Raw genomic sequence first — 22573 nt, 5'->3', positions numbered from 1 at the left:
TTTGGGTTTACTTCTGCTCTAACCAGTTGCTTTAACCAGTTGCCAACCGCCTGCCACATATATACTGCGGCAAGGTGGCTCAGCTGCGTAAACCGTCGTACCCATATATTGGTTGTGCATGGAGCTAGGGGGGTGCACGTGCGCCCCTGCTGTCCCCGCAATGTTCTGATTTGATTCAGAACTGATCAGTCATCAGGTCCAAGCCAATGATTTTTGGCCTGGACCTGGTGATCATTTCTGGCCGATTGCAGAACGTTCTGTGCCTGTGTAATGTAAACCCAGGCACAGGATATGATGTAATCTTCTCTCCTGGAGTCCTTTTCGATTTCAGCGAGAGAGCATCACCTGTGAGTACACAAGCATTACACTGACACCAGTACACATAGGCACACATTAAACCCCCTGATCACCCTCCAGTTAACCCTTTCACTCACTGTCACAGTGTCACTATATACTGTATACAGATACATTTACTGATCACTGTATTAGTGTCACTTGTGACTTCAGTTATTGTGAGAGGCAGTTAGTGGTAGTCCCAGATAGGTTTAGGGTACCCACCATATATCCCCTAATAAAGATTTAACCCCGGTCACAGTGTACACTATACAGTATACAGATACATTTAGTGATCACTGTATTAGTGTCACTTGTGACTTCAGTTAGTGTGAGAGGCAGTTAGTGGTAGTTAGAGGGAGTCCCATATAAGTTTAGGGTACCCGCCATATATACCCCTAATAAAAATGTAACTCCCTGATCACTACCAGTTAACTCTTTCATTGCCCTGTCACAGTGTCACTATTATACTGTAGTGTACAAATCTTTTTTCTGATCACTGTATTAGTGTCACAGGTGACATCAGATAGCATTAACGTCAGTTAGTGTCAATCCAGGGTAGCGTCAGATTTCCCGCCACATATTTAGTAATACATTTTAACTCTTTGATTGCCAGTGGCACAACCACTAAATACCTCCATTACTATTATAGTGTCTGAATACTATATCAATATCTTTGATCTGATCAGAACTACACTAGCGACCCCAATAGTTTAGTATAGTGTTCCCAAAACGCAGTTAGCAGGATCAGCCCCAACACCTGCCACCACCTGTGTTTAGCCCCCCCCCCCCCCCCAAGAAGTGCAGAATCAGCAGATTACTGTCACTTCCAATACACAGAAAAACTAAACTGCAGCATTAGCAGATTAAGGCCTGATCTCTGATAGCAAAAGCAGTTAAATTTTTTGGTAGCAGGTCAAACAGTCCTTGACAACCAGGTGCTTTTTTACCTGTATAGGTACCTATAAATTTATTGGCCAAAATGTCCAACCATGTACACTAGTGAAGAGGCCTACACGATGCTGAGCATGACAGATGAGAACGATGGGGAAGCCTCACTGTCAGAATCAGGCTCAGTATTCAAACCTGTAGAGAGTGACACCCTGACACATAGCTCTGATGATGGAGTAGTGGTCCCTTCTAAGGTCAGGCGCACCTGACCCTGTTCTTCTGTTGTTGAGGGGCAACAACCGCAAGGTTCTTGTATGCAGCAGAGTGTCGGTACTAGTGCCGCTCAACCTTTTGGTGAACTGGCAAGCACCAGCAGCCTAGTACATCCTGGTCATAGTCAAACCAGCACTGCAGTAACACTTGGTGACGTGGCGAATCCCATAAGTGCAGTTCAAGCTGGTGTGGTGGCTAGCACAAGTAATGTCCTGCAGCTACCAATAATTCGAAGACAGGCCCGTAGAGCCCATAGTGTACTTCTTATTGTGCTTGCAAATCCTGATTGGGAGCCCACCACTTCTGCAGCACCCGTACTTTCCCCATCCTTGGGCCTACCCAGAATTTAGGTGGAAACAGCCGATTTTACTCCCCTTGGTTTTTATAAGCTGTTTTTCACTGAAGATCTGTACAGATCTATTGTGGACCAAACCAATTTTTTTGCCAATCAATTAATCGCCGAAAATCCAAATTTGACCCTTACCAGAGAATTTGCATGGAAACGTATCACTGTTTCCGAATTTAAAACCTTTCTGGGCCTATCCCTACTCATGGACATTACTAAAAAGAGTGAGTTGCAGTCATATTGGTCCACTGACCTAATTCATCATATGCCCGTGTTCTCTGCTGCCATGGCCAGGACTAGATACGAGCAAATCTTGTGGTTCATGCACTTCAGTGACAATGAACTCTGTCAACCTCGGGGTGACCCTGGACATGACCACAAAATTCGGCCCCTCGTAAATCACTTCAACCAGAAGTTTGCAGCCTTTTATATGCCCCAAAAAGCTGCTTGCGTTGATGAGTCCCTAATTAAATTTTCTGGCTGCTTTGCTTTCAAACAGTTTCTTCCCAGCAAGCGTACCAGATATGGGGGCAAGATGTATAAGCTCTGTGACAGGGCAACAGGCAATACATGTGGTTTCTGGGTTTACGAGGGAAAAGGTAGCAATGTGGAGCCCCCCGACTGCCCAGACTACATGGGGAGCACTGGCAAGATTGTTTGGGACTTGGTGTCACTCTTATTCGGAAAGGGGTACCATTTATATATGGATAATTATTACACAAGCGTGCCACTTTTTGATTTTGGGAATGGCGCATGTGGCACCGTGTGACCTAATCGCCGGGGCTTCCTCCAACAGCTTGTAGACTCCCAACTTAGACAGGGGGAGAGAGCTTGCTTGAAGTGTAATAAATTGCTTGCAGTGAAGTGGAGAGACACACGAGATGTTTTCGTTCTGTCCTCCATTCACGCAGATACGACAGTCCAAATTGAAACGGCAACTGGTGTTGTTGAGAAGCCTCTCTGTGTCCACAAATACAACCTTAACATGGGAGGGGTGGACTTCAATGACTAGATGATGGCGCCGTACTTAGTTAGCCATAAGGCCAGACTCTGGTACAAAAAAGTGTCTGTATACTTATTCCAATTGCTTTGCTGAATGCTTGTGTGCTATACAAAGCGTCAAGAAGAAATGGATCCTTCCTAAAATTCCAGAAAGAGATCATCACAGCCCTTCTGTATCCAGAAGGTGCTGTGGCCTAAATTCACAATCCAGATGCAATGAGCCGGCTGCATGAGATTCATTTCCCGGATGTCCTCCCTGGTACCCCTACCCAAAGAACACCCCAAAGAAGATGTTGTCTCTGTACAAAACGCGGATATAGGCATGACACCCGCAATTTTTGTCCCTCCTGTCCTGGCCAACCTGGTCTCTGCATCGGGGACTGTTTCCGTTGCTACCACACACTAGTAGAGTATTAGTATAGGGTACAGCACGGCACAGTCTAGGGCAAACTTATTCACACAGGGTCTCGAAAGATGTTGGCTATCGCATTTTGAGAGACCCTAGCCTGGAACAGTTTTTTTTACAGTTACAAAAAAAGTGTAAAAAAAAGTTACAAAAAAAAAAAAAAGCCAAAAATAGCTGTCATTTTATTAAGTTAATTTTCTGTTCTTACTCTACTTTTTTACTCTTTCTAATTTTACTGTACTTTATAATATTCTGTTATACTGTAATGTTTTATTGTTATGGTGTTTTATTGTTAACCATTGTTGGCTTTGCAGATACGCCCATCAGCTGCAGTACTGATTTGTTTATTCTGACCGCAACAGCATTTGCTCTTACCATATACGTAATCAATGATTGCAGCACTGTAGGAGGTGATTTCACCACCGCAGTTAAAAAAAACAGCATATATGGCGAAGCATGAGGGATAGGGTGGACACAGAGGGCGGATCTCCCTTATGCTTCGCCATATATTTTTGAACACTTTTCTTGACAGAGATTTATTTTTCCACATCGATCGATGCAAATGGAATGGGATGTTCTTTTTTTTTTCTTCGGCTCATGGGTTGGATGAAAAAAAAGAACATTGCATGTATGCCCATCATTAGAAGTGAGTGGATGCCAGGAGGTCTAATGGTGGGCATACCACACACTTTCTGGTATTGTTTTTTAAAGCCAGCGGTCGACTTTCATGTTTCATGTAAAATAAATCCTAGCAGATAATTAGACAAGAAATTACATGCTAGACACGCTAGACTGGTTTTACAAGCAGTGGGAGGGGGCTCCCCCCCCCCCCCTCCCATCGCCTTCCACGGTTTGCTCGGGCTCTCCTGTCCCACCGGGTAACCCAAGACTGCAGCCGGAGGTTCCGTCAGCTGACCATAGAGCTGATTGGAGACCAGAATGTCTCCAATCATCTCTATGGCCTAAGATACTAGAAGCTATGAGCATTTTGTGACTTCGATTTCACCAGATATAAACATTGCCATTGGGAAATTGGGAAAGCATCCTATCACAACAATCTTGGTGTGGTCAGATGTTTTAAGGAAAGAGGAGATATCTAGAGTCTAATAGACCCCAATTTTTTTAAAAAACAGTACCTGTCACTACTTATATTGCTATCATAGGGGATATTTAAATTGCCTGTGATAACAATAAAAATGCTAAAAAAATTAAAGGAAAGGTGTCAAAATAAAATAAAAAAGCAAAATAAATAAAAAAAAGAAATTCAAACACTCCTGTCCCTGTCCCTGCCCCCCCTCCCCCCGCATTTGCACGCAAAGGCTAATGCAAGCTTCGTTATAGTGTCATATGTAAACAGCAATTGCACCATGCATGTGAGGTAACGTCAGATCGAGGGCAGTAATTCTTGCAGTAGACCTCCTCTGTAAATCTAAGGTAGTAGCCTGTAGAGGCTTTTAAATGCTGTAAAGGCTTTTTAAGGCTTTTAAAAATGTATGTAGTTTGTTGCATGTCATGTTTGATATATATGTACTTGGCATAAGATCATCTTTTATATTTTGCCAAACAATTGGGCAATATATAGTGTATTTGTGCATTAAATTTAAAAAAAGGTTTTATATAATGTTTGGGGGTTCAAAGTAATTTTCTAGTAAAAAATATTTTTTTCATGTAAACAAAAAGTGTCAGAAAAGGCTTGGTCTTCAAGTGGTTAGAGGAGTGGGTGATGTGTGGCATAGGCTTCTAATATTGGGCATAAAATGGAGAGTTCAAAAACCCTACAAATGACCCCTTTTTGGAAAGTAGACACCCCAAGCTATTTGCTGAGAGGCATGTTGAGTCCATGGAATATTTTATATTTTGCCACAAGTTTTGTGAAAATTACAATATATATATTTTTTTTACACAAAGTTCTCACTAAATGATATATTGCTCATACAAAATACATTCTGCTGCTTCTCCTGAGTACAGGGATACCACTTGTGTGAGACTTTTTGGGAGCCTAGCTGTGTACGGGACCCCGAAAACCATCAAGGGCATAAATTGCTTATTTTATTCCTCACTACCTATCACAGTTTTGGAGACCCTGAAATGTCAAGATAGCAACCCCCCCCATAATCCCCCCAATAACCCCATTTCGGAAAGTAGACACCCCAAGCTATTTGCTGAGTGGCATGTTGAGTCCATTGAATATTTTATATTTTGCCACAAGTTTAGGGAAAATGCCAAAAATGTTTTTTTTTTTTTACAGGACCCCGAGAACCAATCACTGCCTTCAGGCTTTCTAAAGGCGAAAATTGTTGATTTCACTCCTCACTACCTATCACAGCTTCGGAGGCCATGAAATGCCAAGATAGCACAAGAACCCCCCAAATGACCCCTTTTCGGAATGTAGACACCACAGGGTATTTGCTAAAAGGCATGGCGAGTATTTTGCAGCTCTCGTTTGTTTTGAAAAATGAGGAAAGGAAAGGAAAATGTATTTTTTTTTCTTTTTTCAGTTTTCAAAAGCGAGATCTGCAAAATACTCAAAATGCCTCTCAGCAAATAGCTTAGGGTGTCTACTTTCTGAAAAGGGGTCATTTGGGGGGTTTTGTGCAATCTTGGCATTTCATGGCCTCTGAAACTGTGACAGGTAGTGAAACCACAATTTACGCCCTTAGAAAGCCTGAAGGCAGTAATTGGTTTTCGGGGTCTTGTACGCGACTAGACTGCCAAAAAGTCTCACATGTGGTATCCCCATACTCAGAAGAAGCAGCAGAATGTATTTTGGGGTGTCATTTCACATATAGCCATGGCATGTGTGAGCAATATATCATTTAAATGACAAGGTGTAAATAAAAAAAAAATGTGTTAAATTTCCAAAACCTGTGGCAAAATATAAAATATTCCAATATATAATTTCAATGACAACTTTGTGTAAAAAAAAAAAAAACAATGGGCATAACATTCCTTGGGGTGTCTACTTTCCAAGAAGTGGTAGATTGGTGCAGTTTTGTACTGCCCTGCCATTTTAGCACTTCAAGAATTGAAGAAGGCAGTCAGAAAGTAAGAGCTGCATTAATTCTAGTATATACACAATAGTTTAAATACGCTATAACTTTTGCACAAACCAATAAATATACGCTTATTGAGGCTAAGACATGTAGCTAAATACATTTTGGCCTAAATGTATGACAAAAATTGGGTTCTCAAAGACATGTAGCTAAATACATTTTGGCCTAAATGTATGATAAAAATTGGGTTTATTGAATTTTTTTTAAGAAAAAGTAAAACATTTAATTTTTTCTCCAAATGTTTAGTATTTTTTCATTTATATCGCAAAAAATAAAAACCACAGAGGTGATCAAATACCACCAAAAGAAAGCTCTATTTGTGGGAAAAAAAGGACATACATTTTGTTTGGGTACAGCATTGCATAACTGTGCAGTTGTCAGTTAAAGGCACGTAGTGCCAAATTGCAAAAAATGGCCTGGTCATTAAGGGGGTAAAACCTTGCAGTCCAGTAGTGGTTAAGTTAGTAATTTTATCTTACGATACATTTCTCCTAAATATGTTCAATTCACAAACATAAATATCTCTTAGGTATGGAGTCATTATTATTTCTCAATAGATGTACATTGAACTGTTGATGCCTCATTGAACTCCCAGTTATTACCACCCTGAAGCTAGCAACGATAACCCATGCCATAATATCTATGATTTGACTTTCACTTTGAAAATCCTTTAAAAAATAGATAAAATGTGGAAAATTCATCTGATTCATGCAGTAAAGCCTTTAGTGAGTGGCAAAATCTATTTTCAGTTGCAAAAAGCAAATAACACTTTTTAATGAAAGTATCATATGTGTTATACTTTTGCGAATTAAGCCGTATGGATGCTTTTTCCAGTATTTAGTAAATATTACTAAAGCTAAGGCCAGTAACTTCCCAAGGCATGCAAAAAGTCTGCTGATACTTGCTAAATGCCTTGTAAAGTGTGATAAATGCTTGATAAAACTATAGCCAACAATTCCATTAAGATCTGTATTCACCAGTTCAAGACTGGAGATGAAAGGTGTTTAGAGATTTGAAAAGCTGCTCAGCCCTTTTTTCAATAACACTGTATTGAGACAGTTCTTAAAGTAAAACTATAGACAAATTAGTTTTTTTTTCATTTTGGATAGAGTAATTGAGGGTTATAACCCCTGTCAGATATTTTTCCCCATCTATGTCTCGTTGCAGAAATTTCCCTTCACTTCCTGTCCCATAGACATACAGGAAGAGAGGAGAAGTCCCTGCAAATTATTGGAATTCCTTGGGTGCCCCCAGGTCACCAGAACTAGTGTCCACATTGGAAGATTTCCCCTTTATCACTTTTCTGGGGACAACCTGAAATTCTGGGAGTTTCTTTTGCTCTTACTTTCAATGATAATAGTAAACAGGACAAATAGGGTGAATCTCCTTAACTGGGGAACAGACAGTAATAGAAATTGACAGGTGTTCGAATCTATTTCTACTCTATCCAAAACTAAAGAAAAAGTTTTTTGCCTTTAGTTTTATATAGTTACATAGTTAGTGAAGTTGAAGACATCAGTTAGAAAAGACATCAGTCCATCCAGTTCAACCTATGATGTGTGTGTGTGTCTACTGTTAACCACACATTGTATACCCCTGTATGTTGCGGTCTTTAACCACTTTACCGCTGAGTACTGGAATAGTACTGCGGCAAAGTGGCACGATCCCGTCCGACGACGTAGACCTACGTCGCCAGACTCCTCCCCTGTAGGCGGCGCTCGCGTGCCGCCGAAGGCGCGCTCCCGCTGTTTTCATTCACAGCGGGAGTCGGGCCAGGGGAGGAGCAGCGGCGATCGCCGCTGCTCTGCCCCGATCGTCGGGGATCTAGTGTGGAGATCCGCCTGCCTGTGTAAACACAAGCGGGCGGATCTCCTCAGTGACAGGAAGTGACAGATCGGAGTGTTCAGCATAGCTGGACATCCGATCTGTCCCTGTCTCACACAGTCACCTCCCCCCCCACACGTCAGTAAGCACCAGGCATACATTAACCCCTCCCTCTCCAATAAAATTAACCCCTTCATTTTTACAGTAAGTGCATATTTATAGCACTGATTACTGCAGTAATGTCACTGGTACCCCCAAAAGTGTCAAAAATGTCAGTCAAGGGTCCGATCTGTCCGCCGCAATGTCGCAGTCCCGCAAAAAAAAATCGCAGATCGCCGCCATTACTCGTTAAAAAAAAAACACCAAAAATGACATAAATCTTTCCCTTTGTTAGTAAACGCAATAACTTTTGCGCAAACCAATCAAAATACGCTTATTGCGATTTTTTTTACCAAACATGGGTAGCAGAAAACAAATTGGCCAAAAATTTAAAAAAAAATTGGTTTTTACATCTTTTTTGGGGGGAATTTCATATAAAAAAATGTTAAAAATATTGTTATTTTTTCAAAATAAACGCTCTTTTTTTGTTTATAGCGCAAAAAGTAAAAATCACACAGGTGATCAAATACCACCAAAAGAAAGCTCTGTTTGTTGGAAAAAAAGGACGTCAATTTCGTTTGGGTATGGCGTCGCACGACCGCGCAATTGTCAGTTAAAGTCGCACAGCGCCGAATCGCAAAAAGTGGCCCAGACGTAAGACAGCAAAATGCTCTAGTGGTAAAGTGGTTAAGGTGCCCATCTAATAGTTTTTTAAACTATCAATGCTCCCTGCTGATACGACTGTTTGCGGAAGAGAATTCCACATCCTTACTGCTCTCACAGTGAAGAACCCCCTGCGTATTTTAAGGTTAAACCGCCTTTCCTCCAGTTTTAGTGAGTGGCCACGCGTCTTATTGTATTCCCTTTCTCTGAATAGGTTTTTCCATATGCTAGGGTTTCCAGTACAGTATTTGTACATTGATATCATATCCCCCCTCACTCATCTCTTCTCCAGAGAGAATAAGTTCAGTGCTTGTAGTCTTTCCTCATAGCTGATGTCCTCCATTCCCCTAATTATTTTTGTTGCCCTTCTCTGGACTTTCTCCAGTTCCAGCACATCCTTCCTTAGGACCGATGCCCAGAACTGGACAGCATACTCCAGATGTGGCCGGACCAGAGTCTTGTAGAGTGGAAGAATAATCTCTTTATTTCTGGAGTGAATCCCTTTTTTAAACATGCCAGTATTCTGTTGGCTTTGCTTGCAGCGGCTTGGCCTTGCATGCCACTGCCAAGCCTGTTGTCTACCAGTACCCCAGGTCCTTTTCCATCCTAGACTCACCCAGAGGTTCCCCCCTCAGTGAGTAGCTTGCTTTCTGGTTTCTGGCACCCAGGTGCATTACTTTACATTTATCAACATTGAACCTCATCTGCCATGTAGCTGCCCACCCCATAATTTTGTTCAGGTCCGCTTGTAAGGTTTCCACATCCTGCACAGAAGATATTGGCATGCTTAGTTTAGTATCATCAGCAAATACTGAGATTTTACTCGATATCCCCTCCTCTAGATCATTTATGAATAAATTAAACAGGATTGGCCCCAGGACAGAACCCTGGGGGACCCCGCTTTCCACACCCACCCAATCTGAGTACTCCCCATTAACCACTTTACAACCGGAGGATTTTGCTGTCTTCCGTCCAGGCCACTTTTTGCGATTCGGCGCTGTGCGACTTCAACTGACAATTGCGCGGTCGTGCGACGCCGTACCCAAACGAAATTTACGTCCTTTTTTTCCCACAAACAGAGCTTTCTTTTGGTGGTATTTGATCACCTGTGCGATTTTTACTTTTTGCGCTATAAACAAAAAAAGAGCGTTTATTTTGAAAAAATAACAATATTTCCTGGCAGTCTCCATGGCAGCCTACGTGTGGGTTAACCCCGCCTCCTCTCCAATGGTATAGGACCCCCCTCTATAAATTTCAGCTTGCAGGCACAGCCAGTGTTCCTTTTTTGTCCTCCTCCAAGGACCAACTATTTGGATTATTTCCTGTTGGAATTTGGTCGGCTTACCTCAGAATGAAATGTCGGTGTCTATGTCCAGGGCCCAGCCACGGGCGGGTGAGTGACATTTCAAAATCCCCTTTGGCTGATAACTGTGCGGTGCTTCGGATGGCCGACGGATATCCTGACAGGGTCTGAAGATTTGTCTCCTCCATGGCAGTGTTTTTGTTATGTTTGTTTGTCTCCAAACTATCTTTCTTTGCTATCCCTGGTGGCCCAATGGCGGCTGGAACGCTCCGTGCGTTCCAGCCATCTCCTTCCTGCTTCCCCTCCGCTCAGTCCGGCGGACGCATGCGCTGTATGGTAATGGAGCTCCGCTCGCTGCCTGCGCATGCGGACTTCGCCGCGATCGGAAGCGAGGCCTGGTCCGCGCATGCGCACTTGCGATCACGGCCGGCCATCGCTGACGTCATCCTGGCGCGAAAATTTAAACGCCTGTCAGCTCCAGAGCATTTGGGAATGCACTGTGGGCATAGCGACGTCTTCCCGGTACCTTGTCCGTTTGTTTACCAGGTATGTGGGGACCGGATGCTGCATACCTTTTTGTGGTATGCAGGGGGGGGGGGGAGAGCGGTTGGATGCATATTAGGACAACACCTGAATGTTCCTTATTGCTTTGTAGTGATCCCTGTATGCTCTACTTCCTAGTGAGTTTGTGGTTTTGCCTGAAACATGGATCCTGCTTCACCGCCCTCTTGTGGCCAGCCCTCTCACAACAGGTGAGTGCTGGTACATTTAGAGGGATATGAAGGGAGGGATGCTGGCTCATGATTCATGGCTAAATCCTGTGTCTCCCTGGATTTCTCTTTCTCCCAGCTCCTCCAGGTCTGGTCAAGAAAGAGACCCTGTCAGGCCACGAAGAGAATCATCTTCAAGGTCAAGACGCCGTGAGTCTCCATCAGGGAGCAGACATGAGAGGAGACGCTCACATTCCTCCTCCAGACACCGCACACACCGCCACAGTAGCCATACGGCCCAGAGAGCCTGTTGGGGTTGTGGGGCGCATGTCCCGGAGGACAAGTCCCTTTGCGAGCCCTGTTTCGCTCGTGCAGCTGGTGAAAGAGAGTCTGAAGATCAGAGACTGGAATCCCTGGTTAAACGGATTGTCCAACAATCCATGAAAGAGTGGAATGCTAGTCCCACACCTGGATCTGCTACTCCCAGCTCTCCTGCTGATGCTCCTGAAGAGCAAGGTCCCTCTCAGCCAAGCTTCACTTCCGGGAAATCCTCAGAGAGCGATTCGGAAGAAGAGGAAGGTGCAGTTGGGGGTTTTGATTTTGCCCTTGTTGCACCTCTCATAAGAGCAGTCAAAGAGGCTCTGAAATGGGAAGATCCCAGTACCCCACAAGTAAAACAGAGAAGGTTTTTCAAACATTTGGGGAAAGAGCGGCTAAACTTTCCGCTCCTGTCAGAATTGAAGGATGTCATCCTAGAAGAGTGGAGTAAAGGGGACAGCAAGACCTCCTTATCCTCCAAACTGTCCAAGTTGTATCCTTTTAAATCGGAAGAAGTCAGTCACCTGGAATCAGCTCCTCTGGTTGATGCTGCAGTTTCCAGACTGGCTAAACACGTTACACTCCCGCTGGATAATGCGGTGTCCTTTAAAGACCCTCTGGATAGGAAGATGGACTTGGATTTAAAAAGAATTTATGTCACAGCCGGTGCGGCTTGTAAACCTGTGCTAGCACTAGCAGCCATGTCTAAGGCCATGGAAACCTGGGTTTCTGATGTTGAACTAAAATTAAGAAGTGTGTCTGAAGATGCAGTAGAGAACTCTCCTGTTCAGGAACTGAAGTTAGCTTCTGTGTTTCTTGGAGAAGCATCCATTGATGTGTTACGTCTCTTATCCAGATCCATGTTGGCTTCTGTCACAGCCAAACAGGCCCTGTGGTTGCGTCCCTGGCTGGCAGACCCAGCCTCTAAACAGGCTTGGTGCAAAATCCCTTTTGAAGGTTCCTCTTTATTTGGAAACAAATTGGATAATGCAATTACTAAAGTGACGGGTGGAAAGTCAGGTCTCCTTCCCCAAGATAGGCGCCTCTTTGGCCCTAAGAAGCAGCAACCAAGAAAGCAGTTTGCAGAGTGATCAAAGGATGCCCGCTCATATAGGCCTGGGCGAGATTACAGGAGAAATTGGAAGAGCAGCCAAGCATCCTCTCGTAAGCCGGTCAGAGGCTCAGCACCTTCCGGTCAAGAAACCTCGAAGTCCTTTTGAGATTGGGCCCGTTCAGACATGCCAGGTGGGGGCACGCCTGCTCCGCTTTCAGCGTGTCTGGGCGGCCTCAATCTCAGACTTCTGGACCATCAGGACAGTGTCCACAGGACACACATGGACTTTCTCAACAGATCCCGTGTCCAGATTTATTCCCACTCGCTTGCCTTCTCAGGACGAGAAAAGAAACGTTTTGCTCGACTATGTAAGCACTTTGGTAGCTCAGGGCGCAATAATTCCGGTGCCCGTGCAGGAAAGATTCCAAGGCGTATACTCGCCCCTCTTTCTAGTACAGAAGAAGAATGGATCCTGGCGCCCTGTGATAGATCTCACCTATCTCAACAGGTTCATCAAGAACGAAAAGTTCAAAATGGAAACCTTATCTACTATCCAGAAAGCAGTACTTCCAGGAGACTGGCTAGTGTCAATAGATCTCAAAGACGCGTATTTCCATGTGCCTATAGCAGTAAACTTCCACAAGTACCTTCGTTTCGCGGTAGAACATCAACACTTCCAGTTCATCTGCCTTCCTTTTGGCCTGTCCACATCCCCAAGGGCCAGTGTCTCAAGATCATCGGCACAATGGTCTCGACGGCCCCTATGGTCAAGTGGGCACTGTGGCGAATGCGGCCCTTTCAGAGGGGTTTCCTTCGGCAGTGGAATCCGGAAGATCACGATCAGCATATCTTTATTTCCCACAGCATGAGGAGCAGCTTATTTTGGTGGCTCCAACGCAAGAACCTGCTCAATTGCCATTCTCTAGTCCCCATCACATGGGTCATCATTACAACCGACGCCAGCAACTCTGGCTGGGGAGCCCATTGCATGACAGAGGTGGCTCAAGGGAAATGGCCCCCGCAAGCCCACTCCCCGGTTTCCAACGTCCTGGAGCTTCGTGCGGCTTTTCTAGCTCTTCAAGCTTTCCATCATCTAATAGAAGGCAAATCCGTACTTCTTCGAATGGACAACACCACGGCAGTGGCTTATGTGAAAAGACAGGGCGGTACCAGGAGTCTCTCCCTTCTTCAAGAAGTAGACCCAATCATGACATGGGCCCAAGCCCATCTGTCCAACATCTCGGCGGCCTACATTCCGGGGCCACAGAATGTTCAGGCAGTTTTCCTTTCCAGAGTTCAGTTGAATCACAACGAGTGGTCTCTCCACATAGACTCATTCAAGTGGATTCTGTCCCTAGGGGTCTCACCAGAAGTAGACCTGTTTGCATCTCCATGCAACCACAAGCTAGTCCGGTACTTCACACGCAGCAAGTGTCACCAAGCATGCGGAACGGATGCTCTGACCGACAGATGGGAATTCAGCAGGGCATATGCTTTTCCCCCATTTCCCATCATCCTCAGATTTCTTCAGAGACTCCAAGCAGAAGATGTGGAGATCGTCATGGTAGCCCCTCACTGGCCGAACAGGCCCTGGTTCCCACTTCTCCTGCAACTCAGCTATCGGAGCCCGATTCCCCTGCCCATCAAACCAGACCTTCTCTCGCAGGGAACAACATTACACCCCTGCCCCGCCTTGCTCAGGTTAACGGTCTGGTTCTTGAGAGGGAGAGGTTGGAGTCACTCGGATGCCCTCCTGGGGCAATCCCTACTTTAATGAACTCTAGGAGACCTAGCACGAACAGAGTTTACTGTAGAGTCTGGTCTAGATTCTTGGAATTCACGTACCCGGAGGGAAATCATTCCCTGAATTTCGGAGTTCAAGAAGTCCTGAAGTTCCTTCAAGCAGGTCTGGATAAGTCCCTATCAGTTGGGACTCTCAGGGTGCAAATATCAGCCTTATCGGTGTTCTCAGGGTTCTCCTGGGCCAAGCATATACTCATACAACAATTCTTCAAAGGTGCGGTCAGACTCAGACCTCAGAGGAAGCCAAGGTTCCCAAAATGGGACCTTCCCCTTGTCCTTAACGTCCTTTCAAGATCTAGTTTGTCGGACTCCATTAAAGATCTTACCATTAAAACAGCCTTTTTAGTAGCAATCACTTCAGCTAAAAGAGTTTCTGAGATCAGTTCTCTTGGTTATAAAGAACCTTTTCTCACGTTTTTCCCGGACCGAGTAGTCCTAATTCCGATGATCAATTCCAATCCGAAGGTATCATCGGTTTTTCATGAGAACCAGGAGATTGTACTTCCTACCTTTCGTTCTTCAGAGGATAATGAACCTCATCCCTTGGATGTAGGGAAAACTCTTATGGAATATCTCCAGTCAACGTCTTCTTTCAGACAATCGGATAATCTCTTCGTCCTTTTCTCAGGCAAGAATAGAGGGAAACGGGCCTCGTCAAGGTCCATTGCGGCCTGGATTGTGTCTGCCATTCAGCGAGCTTACTGTGTAGAGGGTTTGGCTCCTCCGGAGGCGGTGACAGCCCACTCGACGAGAAGCATCTCAACGTCCTGGGCGGCTTCACATCATGTTGCACCAGAAGTAGTCTGCAGAGCAGCTTCATGGTCTTCTGTAAATACGTTTATGACACATTATTGTGTGGAGCCAGCCTCCTTATCTTCAGTTAATTTTGGCTTGACTGTTTTGTCTGCTAATAATTTGAAGTAAAATTTGATTTGAAACATTCCCACCCGTGTGGTTTGGGCTAGTTATTTCCCACACGTAGGCTGCCATGGAGACTGCCAGGAAAACGGAAAATTCCTATCATACTTACCGTAATTTTCCTTTCCTGGTGGTCTCCATGGCAGCCGGAGTTCCCACCCTCTGGTCTTGGATTCGGCTAAGATATGGAACACTGGCTGTGCCTGCAAGCTGAAATTTATAGAGGGGGGTCCTATACCATTGGAGAGGAGGCGGGGTTAACCCACACGTAGGCTGCCATGGAGACCACCAGGAAAGGAAAATTACGGTAAGTATGATAGGAATTTTCCGTTTTTTCACATTTTTTTATATGAAATTCCCCCCAAAAAAGATGTAAAAACCAATTTTTTTAAAAGTTTTTGGCCAATTTGTTTTATGCTACATATGTTTGGTAGGGTTGAGCGGACACCTAGATGTCCGTGTTCGACGGGTTCGGCCGAACTTTAAAAAAAAGTCCGGGTCCGTGTCCCGGACTTTTACCGAACTTTTCCCGGACACCGAACCCCATTGAAGTCAATGGGGACCCGAACTTTAAGGCACTAAAATGGCTCTAAAACACCAAAGGAAAGGGCTAGAGTGCTGCAAATGGCAGCAAAACGTAATTAAGAGCATGGCAAGTGCTCTGCAAACAAATGTGGATAGGGAAATAACTTAAAACAACAAAAAAAAACAGAAAAATAAAACAATGTTCTTCTTCATCTCTGAAGGACGAGGCCCATATGGAGTAGGAGGGAGGTTGAGGTGGTGGTGGATGTGGCGGTGACATAGGCGTGCGCACAGGGTGTGCTGGGTGTGCCTGGGCACACCCTAATCACCTAGGGCACATAGCATTGCCAGTGAGGAGATGGGAAAGATCTCCCTGGGACCTGCTCTGCTCTATTTCTCCTTATCTCTTAATGCAATAGGCTGCGCACACCTATGGGCGGTGTAGGTGGAAGCGACGGTGGAGGAGGACCAGGGCCGGATTAACAGCATCATGGGCTTGGTGCTGAGGATTTTGAAGGGCCTTAAGGGCCGTGCCTTGCCATGCACCCAGAGGAGGAAGGGTGCAGCCATGCATGCCTAATTCAACATGGGATGCTGTCTCTGAAGCCCATAAACACATCCATGCATCGCCAACTGTCCCTCCTTGTCCGGCCTTCACGCTGTGTGGGGAGGTTCTGAGGGTGCTGCCTGGGGAAGCGAGCATAGAAGCCAGACTTCTGTGTTTACAAGTGACAGAAGAGCGGTAACAGTGAATATGGCCAACCCGGGGCCTATATAAAAGGTAGGGGCCTGGAGCTGCAGCTCCAATAGCCCCTACATTAATCTGGCCCTGAGGAGGAGGACGAGGTAGCCAACACTGCTTCTTTTCAAAAATTTTAAATGAGGGTACACCCCAAAAGAGTGAGAAAGAGCAAAAATGGAACAATGGGTGGGTAAGGTCGGTATCCATTGCTATTCTGCATAAGGTACGGAAAAGTCCCGTGGGATCCATGCCTGGTTCATTTTAATGAACGTGAGCTTGTCCACATTGTCTCTGGACAGGCGGCTGCGCTTGTCTGTTATAACGCCCCCAGCCGTGCTAAATACCCGTTCAGATAATACACTGGCTGCAGGGCACGCCAGCAGCTCCAAGGCGTAAAGGGCAAGCTCAGGCCATGTGCCCAATTTGGAGACCCAGAAGTTGAAGGGGGCAGACCCGTCATTCACTACATGTAGGCGTGTGCACACATACTGCTCCACCATGTTGGTAAAATGCTGCCTCCTGCTAAGACGTTCCATCTGAGCTGCTGGTGCTGCTGTTTGTTGTGGCGTGCTGACAAAGCTTTTCCACATTTCGGCCATGCTAACCCTGCCTTCTGAGGTGCTGGCGGTGCCCTGGTTGCGTTGGCGACCTCCTCCTCCTCCTCCTCTGCCTTGTGCTTCCACTGTGGCCCCGCTGTCAGATGGGAATGCCAGCAGCATGGCGTCTACCAGCGTGCGCTTGTACTCGCGCATCTTGCGATCGCGCTCCAGTGAGTGAATTAAGGACGGTACGTTGTCCTTGTAACGGGGATCCAGCAGCGTGGCCACCCAGTAATCAGCACAAGTTAGAATGTGGGCAACTCGGCGGTCGTTGTGGAGACACTGCAGCATGTAATCGCTCATGTGTGCCAGGCTGCCCAGAGGCAACGAAAGGCTGTCCTCTGTGGGAGGTGTATCGTCCGTGTCCTCTGTATCCCCCCAGCCACGCACCAGTGATGGCCATGAGCTGGCCTGGGTGCCACCCTGCTGTGAACATGGTTCCATCTCCTCCTCCAGCTCCTCCTCCTCCTCATCCTCCTCATCCTCCAGAACTGTGCCCCTGCTGGACAATTGCGTCCCTGGCGTTTGCGTGTGCAGGAACCCACCCTCGGAGCCCCTTGCGAATGACTGCCCTGAAAGCCTTGGAAATGTTACCTCTTCATCCTCCTCCTCCTCCTCATCCTGTGCCACATCCTCTTCCATCATCGCCCGAATTGTTTTTTCAAGGAGGCATAGAAGTGGGATAGTTAAGCTGAGAACGGCGTCATTGCCACTGGCCATGTTGGTGGAGTACTCAAAACAGCGCAACAAGGCACACAGGTCTCGCATGGAGGCCCAGTTATTGGTGGTGAAGTGGTGCTGTTCCGCAGAGCGACTCACGCGTGCGTGCTGCAGCTGAAACTCCACTATGGCCTGCTGCTGCTCGCACAGTCTTTCCAGCATGTGCAAGGTGGAGTTCCACCTTGTGGGCACGTCACATATGAGGCGGTGAGCGGGAAGGCCGAAGTTACGCTGCAGCGCTGCCAGGCGAGCAGCAGCAGGGTGAGAACGCCGAAAGTGCGCACAAACGGCCCGCACTTTCTGCAGCAGCTCTGACATATCGGGGTAGTTTTTAAGGAACCTCTGCACCACCAAATTCAGCACATGCGCCAGGCAAGGGATGTGCGTCAAACCGGCTAGGCCCAGAGCTGCTATGAGATTTCGCCCGTTATCGCACACCACCAGGCCGGGCTTGAGGCTCGCTGGCAGCAACCACTCATTTGTCTGCTGTTCCATGCTCCTCCACAACTCCTGCGCGGTGTGTGGTTTGTCCCCCAAACAGGCAAGTTGTAAAACTGCCTGCTGTCGTTTACCCCTGGCCGTGCTGAAGTTGGTGGTGAAGGTGTTACGCTGTCCGGATGAGGAGGCGGTAGAGGATGAGGAAGCGGAGTAGGAGGAGTTAGGAACAGGAGGCAAACTGAAGCGCCCTGCAATCCTCGGTGGTGGAAGGACATGCGCCAAATTGCTATCCGCCTCAGGCCCATGCGCCACTGCATTTACCCAGTGTGCCGTTAGGGAGATATAACGCCCCTGACCGTGCTTACTGGTCCACGTATCCGTAGTTAGGTGGACCTTGGCACAGATGGCGTTGCGCAGTGCACACCTGATATTTTCCCCCACTTGGTTGTGCAGGGAAGGGATGGCTTGCCTGGAAAAGTAGTGGCGGCTGGGCACGACGTACTGTGGGACAGCCACCGACATAAGGTTTTTAAAACTGTGCGTCTCCACCAGACGGAATGACAGCATTTCAAAGGCCAATAATTTTGAAATGCTGGCATTCAGGGCCAGGGATCGCGGGTGGGTAGGGGGGTACTTCCTCTTCCTCTCAAGTGTTTGGGAGATGGAAAGCTGAACGCTTCCACGGGACATTGTGGAGATGGTTGTTGGTGACCCAGGTGGTGGTGTTGCTGACAGATCGTCTGTTTGCGGGGTGGCAGGTGCCGGTATCACTACAGATGTGGCTGGAGCGGCCGAGACTGCAGCAGAAGAGGAAGCAGGATGAGCCAGAGACGTTTCTTGGTTTTGAAGGTGTGTACTCCACTGCAGCTCGTGCTTTGCACTTAGATGCCTGATCATGCAGGTTGTGCTCAGGTTGAGAAGGTTTATGCCTCGCTTCAAGCTCTGATTGCACAGGGTGCAAACCACTCGTGTCCTGTCATCAGCACATTTTCTAAAGAACTTCCACGCTAGAGAACTCCTTTGAGCTGACTTTGGTGCGCTCGTTCCCTTGCTGCGTTGGGCAGTAGCGGGCGTAGTGTCTAGGGCACGGCCGCTCCGCTTCTGCACCCTGCTCCCTCTTCTGCTGTGCTGGTGGCTCTGTGCGACCACCGCCTCTTCCTCCAAACTACTCAGGTCACCTGCATGACGTTCATTCCATGTGGGGTCGAGGACCTCATCGTCCTCCACATCATCTTCCACCCAGTCTTCACCCCTGCCCTCCTTGTCGGTCTCCACAATGCTGAACGCCGCAGCAGTTGGCACCTGCGTTTCGTCATCATCGGAGACGTGCTGCGATGATCCTTGCATGTACTCATCTTGAGAAATAAGTGGTTGGGCATCGCTGCACTCAATCTCTTCCACTTCTGGGGCAGGGCTAGGTGGATGGCCCTGGGAAACCCTGCTGACAGAGTCCTCAAAAAGAATAAGAGACTGCTGTATGGCTTGGGGCTCAGACTGCTGGCCTGATTTGCAAGGGGGTGAGGTGAAAGACGGTTGGACATTGGCTGCAGGTGCCAACTCTGACCTTTCTGCAGTAGACTGGGTGGGAGACAATGTGAAGGAACTGGAGGCACTGTCAGCAGCAAACCAATCTACTATCGCCTCAACTTGTTCTGGCCTCATCACTTCTAGGGGCGTTTGATGCCCTACCAAATACTGATGCAGGTTCTGTCGCCTACTCACACTTGAGGAAGGTGTTTCACTTGTGCGTGTAGCTGGCACAGATCGACCACGTCCTCTCCTTGCAACAGGAGCTCTACCAGCAGCACCACGACCCAGGCCACGGCCCTTATTTGACGGTCTCCTCATATTTCTGTAATTTAAGATCTTGCCCTAGAAAGGTTTTTATTGAATAGCGGAATAGGAAATATGATCCAAAAAAGTGTATGTATCTCGCACGTACAAAACCACACTAGGCCCCAATTACTATTGTTTCTACCCCTAAAAGGATGGATGAGGAGTAGGAGGAGTATGGAACAGACAGCACCCTCAAATCTTCAGAAGTATGAGATGAACCCCAAAAACTTGGAAAGGTGGATCTCACACGTACCGACACAGACTATCCTGCAATTCAATTGATCCTCAAAGGTTTTTATTGAATAGCGGAATAGGAAATATGATCAAAAAAAGTGTATGTATCTCGCACGTACACAACCACACTAGGCCCCAATTACTATTGTTTGTACCCCTAAAAGGATGGATGAGGAGTAGGAGGAGGAGTATGGAACAGGCAGCACCCTCAAATCTTCAGAAGTATGAGATGAACCCCAAAAACTTGGAAAGGTGGATCTCACACGTACCGACACAGACTATCCCGCAATTCAATTGATCCTCAAAGGTTTTTATTGAATAGCGGAATAGGAAATATGATCAAAAAAAGTGTATGTATCTCGCACGTACACAACCACACTAGGCCCCAATTACTATTGTTTGTACCCCTAAAAGGATGGTTGAGCAGTAGGAGCAGGAGTATGGAACAGGCAGCACCCTCAAATCTTCAGAAGTATGAGATGAACCCCAACAACTTGGAAAGGTGGATCTCACACGTACCGACACAGACTATCTCGCAATTGAATTGATCCCCAAAGGTTTTAATTGAATAGCGGAATAGAAAATATGATCAAAAAGAAAGTGTATGTATCTCGCACGTACACCACCACACTAGGCCCCAACTACTATTGTTTGTACCCCTAAAAGGATGGTTGAGCAGTAGGAGGAGGAGTATGGAACAGGCAGCACCCTCAAATCTTCAGAAGTATGAGATGAACCCCAAAAACTTGGAAAGGTGGATCTCTCTCACACGTACCAACACAGACTATCCCCCAATTTAACTGATCCCCAAAGGTTTTTGATTAAATAGCGGAATAGAAAATATGATCCAAAAAAAGTGTATGTATATCACACGTACACAACCACACTAGGCCCCAATTACTATTGTTTGTACCCCTAAAAGGCTAGATGAGGAGTAGGGGGGGTATGGAACAGGCAGCACCCTCAAACCTTCAGAAGTATGAGATGAACCCCAACAACTTGGAAAGGTGGATCTCTCTCACACGTACCAACACAGACTATCCCCCAATTTAACTGATCCCCAAAGGTTTTTGATTAAATAGCGGAATAGAAAATATGATCCAAAAAAAGTGTATGTATATCACACGTACACAACCACACTAGGCCCCAATTACTATTGTTTGTACCCCTAAAAGGCTAGGAGTAGGGGGAGTATGGAACAGGCAGCACCCTCAAACCTTCAGAAGTATGAGATGAACCCCAACAACTTGGAAAGGTGGATCTCTCTCACACGTACCAACACAGACTATCCCCCAATTTAACTGATCCCCAAAGGTTTTTGATTAAATAGCGGAATAGAAAATATGATCCAAAAAAAGTGTATGTATATCACACGTACACAACCACACTAGGCCCCAATTACTATTGTTTGTACCCCTAAAAGGCTAGATGAGGAGTAGGGGGAGTATGGAACAGGCAGCACCCTCAAATCTTCAGAAGTATGAGATTGTGTTCACTGTACCCCACAAAGATTGAGTTCACTGCACCCCACAATGATTGTGTTCACTGCACCCCACAAAGATTGTGTTCACTGCACCTCACAAAGATTGTGTTCACTGTACCCCCCAAAGATTGTGTTCACTGCACCCCACAAAGATTCTGTTCACTGTACCCCACAAAGATTGTGTTCACTGCACCCTAAAAGGATGTTGTTCACTGCACCCCACAAAGATTGTGTTCACTGCACCCTAAAAGGATGTTGTTCACTGCACCCCAAAAAGATTGTGTTCACTGTACCCCCCCAAAGATTGTGTTCACTGCACCCCACAAAGATTGTGTTCACTGCACCCCAAAAAGATTGTGTTCACTGTACCCCCCAAAGATTGTGTTCACTGCACCCCAAAAAGATTGTGTTCACTGTACCCCCCAAAGATTGTGTTCACTGCACCCCACAAAGATTCTGTTCACTGTACCCCACAAAGATTGTGTTCACTGCACCCCAAAAAGATTGTGTTCACTGTACCCCCCCAAAGATTGTGTTCACTGCACCCCACAAAGATTCTGTTCACTGCACCCCACAAAGGATTTTGTTCACTGCACCCCAAAAAGATTGTGTTCACTGCACCCCAAAAAGGATTTTGATCACTGCACCCCAAAAAGGATGTTGTTCACTGCACCCCAAAAATGATTTTGTTCACTCCACCCCAAAAAGATTGTGTTCACTGCACCCCACAAAGATTGTGTTCACTGCACCCCAAAAAGATTGTGTTCACTGTACCCCCCAAAGATTGTGTTCACTGCACCCCACAAAGATTCTGTTCACTGTACCCCACAAAGATTGTGTTCACTGCACCCCAAAAAGATTGTGTTCACTGCACCCCAAAAAGGATGTTGTTCACTGCACCCCAAAAAGGATGTTGTTCACTCCACCCCAAAAAGATTGTGTTCACTGCACCCCACAAAGATTGTGTTCACTGCACCCCAAAAAGATTGTGTTCACTGCA

The sequence above is a fragment of the Pelophylax lessonae genome (genome assembly GCF_965119305.1).
Source record: "Pelophylax lessonae genome assembly, chromosome: 9".
NCBI classification, from domain to species: domain Eukaryota; kingdom Metazoa; phylum Chordata; class Amphibia; order Anura; family Ranidae; genus Pelophylax; species Pelophylax lessonae.
This window is presented reverse-complemented; position numbering follows the sequence as displayed.